This window comes from Bubalus kerabau, chromosome 4, assembly GCF_029407905.1.
Source record: "Bubalus kerabau isolate K-KA32 ecotype Philippines breed swamp buffalo chromosome 4, PCC_UOA_SB_1v2, whole genome shotgun sequence".
Lineage (NCBI taxonomy): Eukaryota > Metazoa > Chordata > Mammalia > Artiodactyla > Bovidae > Bubalus > Bubalus kerabau.
In genome coordinates this window covers 123,862,174-123,875,218 of record NC_073627.1, presented here as the reverse complement: position 1 = coordinate 123,875,218, position 13,045 = coordinate 123,862,174, and the positions used below count along the sequence as shown (strand labels likewise).

Here is a 13,045-nt window from a genome sequence, read left to right as displayed (position 1 = left end):
AGTGATAAGCACATCTTTCTCTTCCTGGTACAGACATAGCACCTTTCTTATGGGAAATTTTACGATCTGCTTTTAGGTAGAAAGGGAAGGTCAGAGAGACTTCTTGCCTCTGCTGTTTCTCAAGCATCTTCCACTCAAAGTAATCAGTATGCCAAAGTGGCATATTTGGGGGTGGCATATTCTGAACCCCTTCATATGTGAGGGTTTATTCCTACACTTTATATTCTATTCCACACTACTGATTTTTAAAGCATATTAATATTCACACATTAGAGTGAAGGAGGTTCCTTTCAGCATCCTTTTCCTGGGAGTCTATTTTCCTCTTCAGCTCTTGCTACTATGACCTAAATAATTTTTTTCTGTCCTTTTATAACTATATTTGGAGCCTGAGGCCACTAGTTGCAGAGAAGGCAATGGCAACCCTCTCCAGTATTCTTGCCTGGAAAATCCCATGGACGGAGGAGCCTGGTGGGCTGCGGTCCATGGGGTTGCTACGAGTCGGGCACGACTGAGTGACTTCACTTTCACTTTTCACTTTCCTGCATTGGAGAAGGAAATGGCAACCCACTCTGGTGTTCTTGCCTGGAGAATCCCAGGGACGTGGGAGCCTGATGGGCTGTCATCTATGGGGTCACACAGAGTCGGACACGACTGAAGCGACTTAGCAGCAGCAGCCACTAGTTGATGTACTTTCAGTGATGACACACCTTCATCCTTCATGGTATTCTGATCTGGAGGAATGCTTATAAGTTATCTGTGGCCAATCTGCCAAGTAAATTGAGTGATGTGGGCAAAACCATTACTTTTAAAAAAATGAAAGGAAGTTCTAAGGTAATGTTGTGAAATGTTGTGTGTGCCATATAAACTGACTTTAGGCCAAATAACTTCTTAAGCTAGCTGCTTTAAAAGGAGGAATGCTTATCTTGAAGATAACCGCTGTAATGATTTTTTAAAAAAACTAATACACAACCCATTTATTACTTTAGTGTCACAACCTGTAGCCTTTATTTACTTATCTGGACATGTACCTACTCTCTCTGTAAGAGCTAGTGTTTGTGTTAGTTGCTCAGTTGTGTCTGACCCTTTGTGATCTCACTGACTACAGCCCTCCAGGCTCCTCTGTCCATGGAATTCTCCAGGCAAGAATACTGGAGTGGGTAGCCATTCCCTTCTCCAGGGAATCTTCCCAACACAGGGATTGAACCTGGGTCTCCTGTGTTGTAGGCAGATTCTTTACCATCTGAGTCACCTGCTGCTGCTAAGTCACTTCAGTTGTGTCCGACTCTGTGCGACCCTGTAGACGGCAGCCCACAAGGCTCCCCCGTCCCTGGGATTCTCCAGGTAAGAACACTAGAGTGGGTTGCCATTTCCTTCTCCAATGCATGAAAGTGAAAAGTGAAAGTGAAGTCGCTCAGTCGTACCCGACTCTTAGCAACCCTATGGACTGAAGCCTACCAGGTTCCTCCGTCCATGGGATTTTCCAGGCAAGAGTACTGGAGTGGGGTGCCAGGAAGCCTGAAAAGCATTATTAAAAAAATAAGATTAGGGAATAATGGCCATGTAACTAAAAGAATCAGAGAGGCAGAGTTGGAAGACCTGCTCTCCTTGACACATGAGGGTTAGAAAACTTCTGTGTTCAGGGCCACACTTCAAGTGAGGAGCAAGATTGGTTAAAACTCAAATCTAACTTCTAGCTCAGAATTCTCTCCGCAATAGATGGGAGATGTAGAGCTGGGTCACCAGGAAGTGTTGTGGGCTCTTCTTTCTGAATATCTATCAGGATATAGTAACTTCCTTTCTGTAGAAAATAATTTAAATGTAACCTCACCTCAAATGGAGTACATTTAGCCTTTCTAAGCCAATGATCCTATACCTATCATCTGAAATTTCTGCCAAACATGTTTAAGCCCTAGACTGCATTTCATATGTCAAGACTTGGGAAGTGGGTTTTCAAAATTCCTTTGAATGAAATACTTTCAAGGGTTACACATGCTATTACAGTCTCTAAGTAACATTCAGGAGAAAAGAAGGAACAAATTTTGATTATTTTAATTCAAGTGGCACAGTTTCATTTGGTGATGAAAAACTAAAAATTCTGCTGGTGTGCTTGTGTAGAGAGAGAGAAAGAAAGAGCATTCGGGGCGTCTCTTAGGCAAGTGGAAGCTCCCGGAGGGCCCCAGTTACCTCCCCAGGATGCTGATGGTGGATCTGTGATCACCACTATTTAGGCATGTGGCTTGGAAATACATCTAACCTATCTGGATTCCTTAGTCTGAAAGGGAAGGGTTTTTTGGCAAGATATTCTTGAAGTTTACTTTTAGTTGGATAACTCCTTGAAATAATTCCAAGAAAGAATGTTGGATTTAAAATAGTTAGCTACAATATTGTGAGATGACAGCAAAAGGCTGGCATTTCAGCTTAGTGTGATGCCATGTTGGAAGCAGCATCTATTTAAATCTGAACTCTAAATACAGTTGTCTGAAAACTGAGAAAGTAAAGTTGACAGGACATCCACTGTTTGTTAGTACCTTTATCAAAGACTTTATCAATGAATCCTTGAACTTGGAAATTTATTCTAGTGTGCAATTAATTCTGAGTATTATATATAATCATATATATATATATATATATATAGAGAGAGAGAGAGAGAGAGAGAGAGGAGCACATGAGAAAAATTGAGAAACTTCAAATGTTTAAATTTCTAAGTATCACTAAGAGCTAGAAGAGGTTGTTTTTGTTACAAATCCGGTCTTTTCAAATGTGCTACTTGGGAAATTTCCTTCAACTTTTTCTTTGTTCACCATCAGATGAAAGGAACCCAACTGTTCACAATGCAGTGAGTTTGCAAGATTATTCATTTATACCAGGGCAAGAAGAAACATGAGCACCAGAGTTGCTAAATGAGAAGTTTGAAAAGGTAATTTCACTTACCTGAAATATTACAAAAGCCCCTAAACTCGGCCCAGTAGGTCTCTCACGTTGATCACCTGTGGAACCTGTCATGCATCCGATGAAAGACAGTCCCCACCACCACCAGTGCTCAGTGCCACAGGCTGCTTGCCTCTCTGAGCACTAGTTAGAGCTGTTTCAGGGTTATGCTGTCCCCGCTCCTTTTCATTGAAAATGAATCACTATCTTTACAAGACATTCTTCTTGCCTTGTCCTTCGTGGTATGGTTTTATTTCGCCCTATACTTTAGCTTGAAATTCAGTGGCTAATAGGGTGTGAAATGGAACCCCGCATGCTGTGCAACATGTACAGGCTGAGTGGTGCCAGGGACCCTGAGGGACAGGTTGAAACCTTCATTAGCCCAGAATCTTTAGCCACAATGAACTGGAAATTACTGATGCTTCGTACACAATGGCCAAGCCGTCATGAGCAATTAAGGAGCCATGGTGTAATTGACCTGATTCGAGGATGCAGGGCAGCTGAGCACTTCTCCCTGAGGCCAGCCCTCCCACATGAGCAGAGCAGATGGCCTTCTGAGGGATTACAATAACAAGGGCTGCTGAATAGTCAAGTGACCAGTCAGGGTAACCAAGGGGACTGGGCAGTCAGATTTCTTCTGGATGGATGGGCAGCCCATGCCTCACTGAGCCGTGCCATATGTCCCTGTTTGGGGCGCCCCCCTGCCCTCTCCCAGGAGTGTTCCTTCCAGTGCAAAATGGGAGGGTAAGGGATGTGTCACTTTAACATATTCTTCTATTTGGCACTGTGATGAATGCTGGGAATGAATAAGATGGATAAGGAACTAGGAATGACTTCAAGGACCTTGTGATCTAAAGGGGATGGAGCAAACATGAATGTAGGTGAGTATAATCCAAGTCTTAACTTTCTAAATACTGCCCCAGTACATACGATGTGCAAAACCATATGATGACTGCAAAAGAGAAAGGAAAGATAATTTCTTTCTGATGAAGATTTTGAGGAAGGGTGAGAGTTTCTACCATATCAGATCAGATCAGTCGCTCAGTCATGTCCGACTCTTTGCGACCCCATGAATCGCATTACGCCAGGCCTCCCTGTCCATCACCAACTCCCGGAGTTCACTGAGACTCATGTCCATCGAGTCAGTGATGGCATCATGGCTCTGTGGTTCAGTACATTTCACAAACATCACCTAAAGATTTATAATACACATTAGCATATATGGTATAGTCTAAATTTTATTTTCTGAATTGAGAATGCCTAGATATAATTCACAATTAAAAATATATCCCCTAGGTAACTCAGTCTTCTCAATGGCAACAACCATTTTTGCTAGTTCTAGTGGATCCTTCTAGGGATATATTATGCTTATGCATATATGAGCACACGTATATATAGTCTTTTTTTTCCTTATACACAGCCTTGATTTTTTTCCTGCTTAAAATGCATCCAGAGAATCACTCATCAGTCAATTTTGAGCTTAATAACTGTTTAAAATGACTGCATCTGATCCCATTGTATGAAAAGTTTTCCCATTATTTATTTAGCTTCCTTCCTATGAAACATTTTTGTGTTACAAACACTACTTCAATGAATACTTGTAAATTATTAATTTGAATATGTACAAGTTTATTTATAGGAGCAATTTCTAGGAGCCGCACTGCTGGGAAAATGAATATGTTTATTCAAAATTTAAAAAAATTGAAGTATAGTTGATTTAAAATGTTTCAGGTGTACTACAAAGTGATTCAGTTATACATATCTATTTTTTCCAGATTCTTTTCCATTATAGGTTATCATAAGATATTGAATATAGTTTTCTGTGCTATGCAGTAGGTATCTGTTTTATATATTGTAGTGTGTGTCTGTTAATCCTATATTTCAAATTTATCCCCCACCGCTGTCACTTTTGGTAACCATAAGTTTGCTTTCTATGTTTCTATTTCTGTTTAGTACATAATTTCATTTGTATCATGTTCACTTTTAATTTCAAAAGAGATGGTCCAGTTGTTTTTATTGAAGTTATTCACACTTGGATCTTCCTGCTTTGTGTTTTTTCACTAATTCAGTTTTTTTTTTTCTTGGTCAATATAAGTAAAAATGGTATTTTTATAACTTTTTTTTCTTGTGAGTAGTTTAGGGAAGGAGAAACTTTCCCTCTACTCCCTTAGGTTTAGTAACTGGGACCTGCAAATTAAATTGATAAAAGAACAGAATAACAGGAGAAAAGGTATACAATTTTTATTGACTTTAATATTTTTATGTGCATGGAGGCTTCACAGAAAAGAAGTGAAAACCCGAAAAAGCAGTTAGATTTGGGAGCTTATATATATCATTTTAAGAAAGAATGATAAATTGTGGAGAAGTGACTTGACAGAAGAAAGGGGGTTTTGGTTTCTAGGGCCAATAAATTGTAGAAGAGAAACAAAGAATATATGAGGTAAACTAGGACATATATGAGGAAATATGAGGGAAATGTATCACAGGTAAGTGTTATTTTGGTAAGATTTATTTGTGTAGGCTCGTCTCAGTATTGATTCCTTTCCTCTGGTGACTGCAGGGCTCACCTCTACCTGGTACAGGCAGGATACCTTTCTTATAAGAAATGTACCTTATCGGCAGATAGGAAGATGGTGGGAAGCTCTTCCTGTGTTTGGTGTATTTCAGTTGCCTTCAGCTCAAATAATCATTATACCAACATGGCATATTTTAATCTTCTTCAGTGGGGTTGAAAAAATTTTCATATATTTAGAAGTTATTTTTATGTCTTATCTGTTTAAATTCTTTGTATTTTAAAAAATCACTTCCTTATGGAATTTTGAGCACTCAAAATATGTTAAGGAAATAGAAATTAGGTCTTTATATAATGAATATTGAATATATTTTTCAATATGTAGTCCTTTTTTGGTGGCTGCAACAGCACAGAAACGTGGCTGAGAGGAGCTACCCCATGTCCAAGGTCAGGGGCGGCAGCTAAGAGGAGCTACCCCACATCTAAGGTCAGGGGCAGCGGCTGAGAGGAGCTACCCCATGTCTAAGGTCAGGGGCGGCAGCTGAGAGGAGCTACCCCCCATCCAAAGTCAGCAGTGGCGGCTACACTTTGCTGGAGCAGCCATGAAGAGACACCCCAAGTCCAAGGTAAGAGAAAGAGAAGTAATATGGTGGGCACTGAGAGAGGCCATCAGAGGGCAGACAAACTGAAACCACAATCACAGACAACTAGCCAATCTGATCACATGGACCACAGCCTTGTCTAACTCAATGAAGCTAAGCCATGCTGTGTGGGGTCACCCAAGATGGACGGGTCATGGTGGAGAGGTCTGACAGAATGTGGTCCACTGGAGAAGGGAATGGCAAACCACTTCAGTATTCTTGCCTTGAAGCCCATGAACAGTATAAAAAGGCAAAAAGATAGGACACTGAAAGAGGAACTCCCCAGGTTGGTAGGTGCCCAATATGCTCCTGGAGATCAGTGGAGAAATAACTCCAGAAAGAATGAAGGGAGGCAGCCAAAGCAAAAACAACATCCAGTTGCAGATGGGACTGGTGATAGAAGCAAGGTTTGATGCTGTACGAACAATATTGCATAGGAACCTGGAATGTTAGGTCCATTAATCAAGACAAATTGGCAGTGGTCAAACAGGAGATGGCAAGTGTGAACATCAACATTCTAGGAATCAGTGAACTAAGATGGACTGGAAAGGGTGAATTTAAATCAGATGACCATTATATCTACTATTGTGGGCAGGAGGAGTAGCCATCATGATCAACAAAAGAGTCCGAAATGCAGTACTTGGATGCAATCTCAAAAACTACAAAATGATCTCTCTTCGTTTCCAAGGCAAACCATTCAATATCACAGTAATCCAAGTCTATGCCCCAACCAGTAATGCTGAAGAAGCTGAAGTTGAACAGTTTTATGAAGACCTAAAAGGCTGTTGGGAACTAAAACCCAAAAAAGATGTCCTTTTCATTATAGGGGACTGGAATGCAAGAGTAGGAAATCAAGAAACACCTGGCTGCTGCTGCTGCTGCTAAGTCGCTTCAGTTGTGTCCGACTCTGTGCAACCCCAGAGATGGCAGCCCACCAGGCTCCCCCGTCCCTGGGATTCTCCAGGCAAGAACACTGGAGTGGGTTGCCATTTCCTTCTCCAATGCATGAAAGTGAAAAGAAAAAGTGAAGTCGTTCAGTCGTGTCCGACTCTTAGCGACCTCATGGACTGCAGCCTACCAGGCTCCTCCATCCATGGGATTCTGGGGTAACAGGCAAACTTGGCCTTGGAGTACAGAATGAAGCAGGGCAAAGGCTAATAGAGTTCTGCCAAGAGAATGCACTGGGCATAGCAAACACCCTCTTTCAACAACACAAGAAAAGACTACACATGGACATCACCAGATGGTCAACACTGAAATCAGATTGATTATATTCTTTGCAGCCAAAGATGGAGAAGCTCTATACAGTCAGCAAAAACAAGACTAGGAGCTGACTGTGGCTCAGATCATGAACTCCTTACTGCCAAATTCAGACTTAAATGGAAGAAAGTGGAGAAAACCACTAGACCATTCAGGTATGACCTAAATCAAATCCGTTATGATTATACAGTGGAAGTGAGAAATAGATTTAAGGGACTAGATCTGATAGACTGAGTGCCTGATGAACTATGGACGGAGGTTCATGACATTGTACAGGAGACAGGAATCAAGACCATCCCCAAGAAAAAGAAACGCAAAAAAGCAAAATGGCTGTCTGAGGAGGCCTTACAAATAGCTGTGAAAAGAAGGGAAGTGAAAAGCAAAGGAGAAAAGGAAGGTATACCCATTTGAATGCAGAGTTCCAAAGAATAGCAAGGAGAGATAAAAAAGCCTTCCTCAGTGATCAGTGCAAAGAAATAGAGGAAAACAACACAATGGGAAAGACTAGAGATCTCTTCAAGAAAATTAGAGATACCAAGGGAACATTTCATGCAAAGATGGGCTCGATAAAGGACAGAAATTATATGGCCCTAACAGAAGCAGAAGATATTAAGAAGAGGTGGCAAGAATACACAGAAGAACTGTACAAAAAAGATCTTCACAACACAGATAATCAGGATGGTATGGTCACTCACCTAGAGCCAGACATCCTGGAATGTGAAGTCAAGTGGGCCTTAGGAAGCATCACTAGGAACAAAGTTAGGGGAGGTGATGGAATTCCAGTTGAGCCATTTCAAATCCTGAAAGATGATGCTGTGAAAGTGCTTCACTCCATATGCCAGCAAATTTGGAAAACTCAGCAGTGGCCACAGGACTGGAAAAGGTCAGTTTCATTCCAATCCCAAAGAAAGGCAATATCAAAGAATGCTTAAACTACCACAGAATTGCAGTCATCTTACACGCTAGTAAAATAATGCTCAAAACTCTCCAAGCCAGGCTTCAATAGTATGAACCATGAACTTCCAAATGTTTAAGTTGGATTTAGAAAAAGCAGAGCAACCAGAGATCAAATTGCCAACATCCATTGGATCATGGTAAAAGCAAGAGAATCCAAGCAAACATCTATTTCTGCTTTATTGACTATACCAAAACCTTTGACTGTGTGGATCACAACAAATTAGAAAATTCTTAAAGAGATGGAAATACCAGACCTCCTGAGAAATCTGTATACAAATCAATAAGCAACAGTTAGAACTGAGCATAGAACAACAGACTCGTTCCAAATTGGAAAAGGAGTACATCAAGGCTGTATATTGTCACCCTGCTTATTTAACTTTTATATAGAGTACATCATGTGAAATGCCAGACTGGATGAAGTACAAGCTGGAATCAAGATTTCCAGGAGAAATATCAACAACCTCTGATATGCAGATGACACCATCCTTATGGCAGAAAGTAAAGAAGAATGAAAGAGCCTCTTGATGAAAGTGAATGAGGAGAATGAAAAAGCTGGCTTAAAACTCAACATTCAAGAAAACTAAGATTATGGCTTTCGGTCCCATCACTTCATGGCAAATAGATGTGGAGACAATGAAAACAGTGAGAGACTTTATTTTTTTGGGCTCCCAAATCACTGCAGATGGTGACTGCAGCCATGAAATTAAAAGATGCTTTCTCCTTGTAAGAAAAGCATATTAAAAAGCAGAGACATTACTTTGCTGACAAAGGTCAGTCTAGAAAAAAGCTATGGTTTCTCCAGTAGTCATGAATGGATGTGAGAGTTGGACTATAAAGAAAGCTGAGTGCCAAAGAATTGATGCTTTTGAACTGTGGTGTTGGGGAATACTCTTGAGAGTCCCTTGACTGCAAGGAGATCCAACCAGTCCATTCTAAAGGAAATCAGTCCTGAATATTCATTGGAAGGGCTGATGTTGAAGCTGAAACTCTGATACTTTGGCCACCTGATGAGAAGAACTGACTCATTTGAAAAGACCCTGATTATGGGAAAGATTGAAGTCAGGGAGAGAAGGCAACTACAGAGGATGAGATGGTTGGATGGCATCACCAACTCAATGGACATGAGTTTGAGTAAGCTCTGTAAGTTGGTGATGGACAGGGAATCCTGGCATGCTGCAGTCCATGGGGTCACAAAGAGTTGGACACAACTGAGCGACTGAACTGAGGCCTATTGTTTACCAGCTGAGCCAACAGGGAAGCCCTACACATACACAGAAGAATCTATTTTTAAAAACAATTCTTATGAAGAATGTTGTTAAACTTTGTAATGCCTTTTCAGCAACTATAGTTTTTGTGTGATTTTCTGTTATGAGTTGTTAATGTGGTGAGTTATATGCAGATTTCTGGTATTGAAGTATTCTTGCATTCTTTGAATAAGATGTATTGTCCTGGTTTATTTATTTTTTTAAGTTGAAGTGTAGTTGTTTTATAATGTGTAGTTTTAGGTGTACAGCAAAGTGGTTTGATTATACACACACACATATATTTATTCTTTTGTAGATTTTTCTCCATTATGTGTTATTACAAGATACTGAATATAGTTTCTTGTGCTACATAGTAAGTCTTTGTTGTTTACTTTATATATAGTAGGGTGTATCTATTAACCCTATATTCTTAATTTGTCTCTCTCTCTCATGGTTTATTATTTTTTAAAAATTCTAATGCATTCTGCTTGCTAATATTTTTGATATTTGTATTAGTATTTGTAAATGAAATTTGTTTGTAGTTTTCTTTTTTGTGCATGCTATTTTGTCAGGCTTTGTACCATTGTTACACTTGCTTCATAAAACTTATTTGGGGGATTTCCTTTTAAAATCTTTTTTCTAGAAGAGTTCAAATATTATTGGAGCTATTTGTTATGTAATAATAAGTCATCAGGATGTAATGCACAGAACAGTGACTATAGGTAATAATACTGTATTGTATTTGAAAGTTACTGAGTATTCCCCAGCAGCTTTCACACTTTCCAAAGTACCAAACTCTTCTTGTTTGTTCAACTTTAAGTTCTCTTCACAAGAAAAAAAAAGTGTAACTATATGTGGTGAGGAGAGTTACCTAGATTTATTTTGGTGATCAATTTGCATTATATACAAATAGTGAATTATGTTGTACACGTGAAACTAATATAATGTTATGGGTAAACTATATGTCAATTGAAAAAAGTTTGGTAGAATTTCTTGATGAAAGAACTGGAGCCAGTTACTATTTTGAAGAATAACTCTTATATTTTTTCCTCTTTTTTTTTTAAGTTTAATTGTTATATTCAAAATACATTCTGCCTATTTCACTTTGATTTCTTTTTGGACTCCAGAGTTGTTTCTGAACCTTTTGTTATCATCTTGTCTTCTATGTCTTTCTCTTACGTTTTATGTTGCTTTTGCTTTATGGAAATTGCTGTGTATTATTTACTACAAAGATATAATTTATAATTCAGTTCAGTTCCGTTGCTCAGTCATGTCCAACTCTTTGTGATCCCATGAATCACAGCACGCCAGGCCTCCCTGTCAATCACCAACTCCCAGAGTTCACTCAAACTCATGTCCATCGAGTTGGTGATGCCATCCAGCCATCTCATCCTCTGTCGTCCCCTTCTCCTGCTGCCCCCAATCCCTCCCAGCAGCAGGGTCTTTTCTAATGAGTCAACTCTTTGCATGAGGTGGTCAAAGTATTGGAGTTTCAGCTTTAGCATCAGTCCTTCCAATGAACACTCAGGACTAATCTCCTTTAGGATGGACAGGTTGGATCTCCTTGCAGTCCAAGGGAATCTCAAGAGCCTTGTCCAACACCACACTTCAAAAGCATCGATTCTTCAGCGCTCAGCTTTCTTCACAGTCCAACTCTCATATCCATACATGATCACTGGAAAAACCATAGCCTTGACTAGACAGACCTTTGTTGGCAAAGTAATGTCTCTGCTTTTTAATATGCTGTCTAGGTTGGTCATAACTTTCCTTCCAAGGAGTACGGGTCTTTTAATTTCATGGCTGCAATCATCATCTGCAGTGATTTTGGAGCCCCCCAAAATAAAGTCTGACACTGTTTCCACTGTTTCCCCTTCTATTTCCCAAGAAGTGATGGAACCGGATGCCATGATCTTAGTTTTCTGAACGTTGAGCTTTAAGCCAACTTTTTCACTCTCCTCTTTTGCTTTTATCAAAGGGTTTTTAGTTCCTCTTCACTTTCTGCCATAAGGGTGGTGTCATCTGCATATCTGAGGTTATTGATATTTCTCCCGGCAATCTTGATTCCAGCTTATGCTTCTTCCAGCCCAGCGTTTTTCATGATGTACTCCGCATATAACTTAAACAAGCAGGGTGACAATATACAGCCTTGACATACTCCTTTTCCTATTTGTAACCAGTCTGTTGTTCCATGTCCAGTTCTAACTGTTGCTTCCTGACATAATTACAAAGATGTAATTTTCAAATCTTCTCTGTGAAGTGTACCCTTTAAATAATATTTGCTGTGAATTCAACCTTGTCTGAAATCTTCCTCTATATGCATTTACGCAAAAGACTTTTGCCAACTTGTTTTATTTACAGCCACTTCTTTGAGGCATGACTATCAGACACAGCTGTGCCCTGCCTCACTTTCTTGTGGCCCACTTTTCACTCCAGCTGTTGTTGCAGCAGCTGGCTCTCTGTATGTGTAATCTGACTACCAAACCTTGTCTGTAACATGAAGTTGTGTATTTTTACATACCTGCTCAGGTGTTATTATGGGCAAAAGATCATGACTAATGGGGACAGGGGACAGTGATGTGAAATTTTTCCATCTCTTGGGTGGAAAGGTATATTCTGAGATATATTCACATGGCTGCACAGAGCTCCCAGTGGGATCATGCTCAGGTTGCCCATGGGTAATCAGCCTCATGACACACCGCTTCCTTGTTTCACCTTTCTTTGCCCTCCACTCCTGATTCTTGTGGTTACATCCCCAAATTAACCACCTATTTCAGGCTGCTTTTTCAGGGAAGCCTAAGTTAGGACATCATGACTTTTGAATTTTGCAGTGAATTGATTTTTGCTTTGCGCTCCTCTTTTAACATACTCTTACACTATATGTACAAACATACAGTATGTTTATTCATATGAGCTATATTTTTCTTAATTCTCTTATGTTTAATTCATTCTATAAAAATTAATATATAGCAACCTCAGCTAAACAGAGTTGGGAGACTAGCGGAGGGAGCTCTCATGGCCTGAACTGATAGCAGAGCCCAATAGGAAGAAGACAGACCCCTCTTCTTTCCTAGTGAGGACTCAACCAGTGAAAAGCCATGGACTCTGTTAACAACAGCCTTCCTAACTTCCTTTTCTCCTCAATAAGCATTCTCCTTCCCTTGTCATGAGGGGAATTCGCTCATAGTTGCAAACTCTGAATTACAGCTATCTGCTGTCCATCGTTGCTAGGGAAATATCTGGCAATTTGTCTGTCTCAGGTCAACACTTCTATATTCCCCTTTTCAACATATGATTTGTATGTTTCTGTGTAAAAATATTTTCAGCGCTTTCTTGGTTTCAAACTAGTTTATTTAGGGGTTCCATTTTCACTCCTCTATAGGTTTTGTGTATTTCTTATATATGTGTTCACTCTATAGTTCATCTAGTTCTAAAAGGTTACAGAGTGTCTTGATCAGCCAACCATCTTCCTAACAAGATTTGTTGAAAGTCCTGGGTTTTCTGCT

The 13,045-nt window shown here is 39.9% G+C and overlaps 1 long non-coding RNA gene across 6 annotated transcripts in view; it reads left to right on the top strand.

The window, feature by feature from the left end:
• LOC129650191 (uncharacterized) overlaps window positions 1-13,045 on the top strand; it is a 191,418-nt gene that overhangs the window by 61,247 nt on the left and 117,126 nt on the right. The window contains exons 2-3 of one of the 6 annotated variants that reach the window (XR_008713674.1): window positions 1,225-1,341; window positions 2,808-2,917. The exons of the other annotated variants lie outside the window; for them this stretch is intronic. This is a non-coding gene — a long non-coding RNA (uncharacterized LOC129650191). The remainder of the gene's footprint in view (window positions 1-1,224; window positions 1,342-2,807; window positions 2,918-13,045) is intronic. 6 annotated transcript variants of the gene reach the window in all.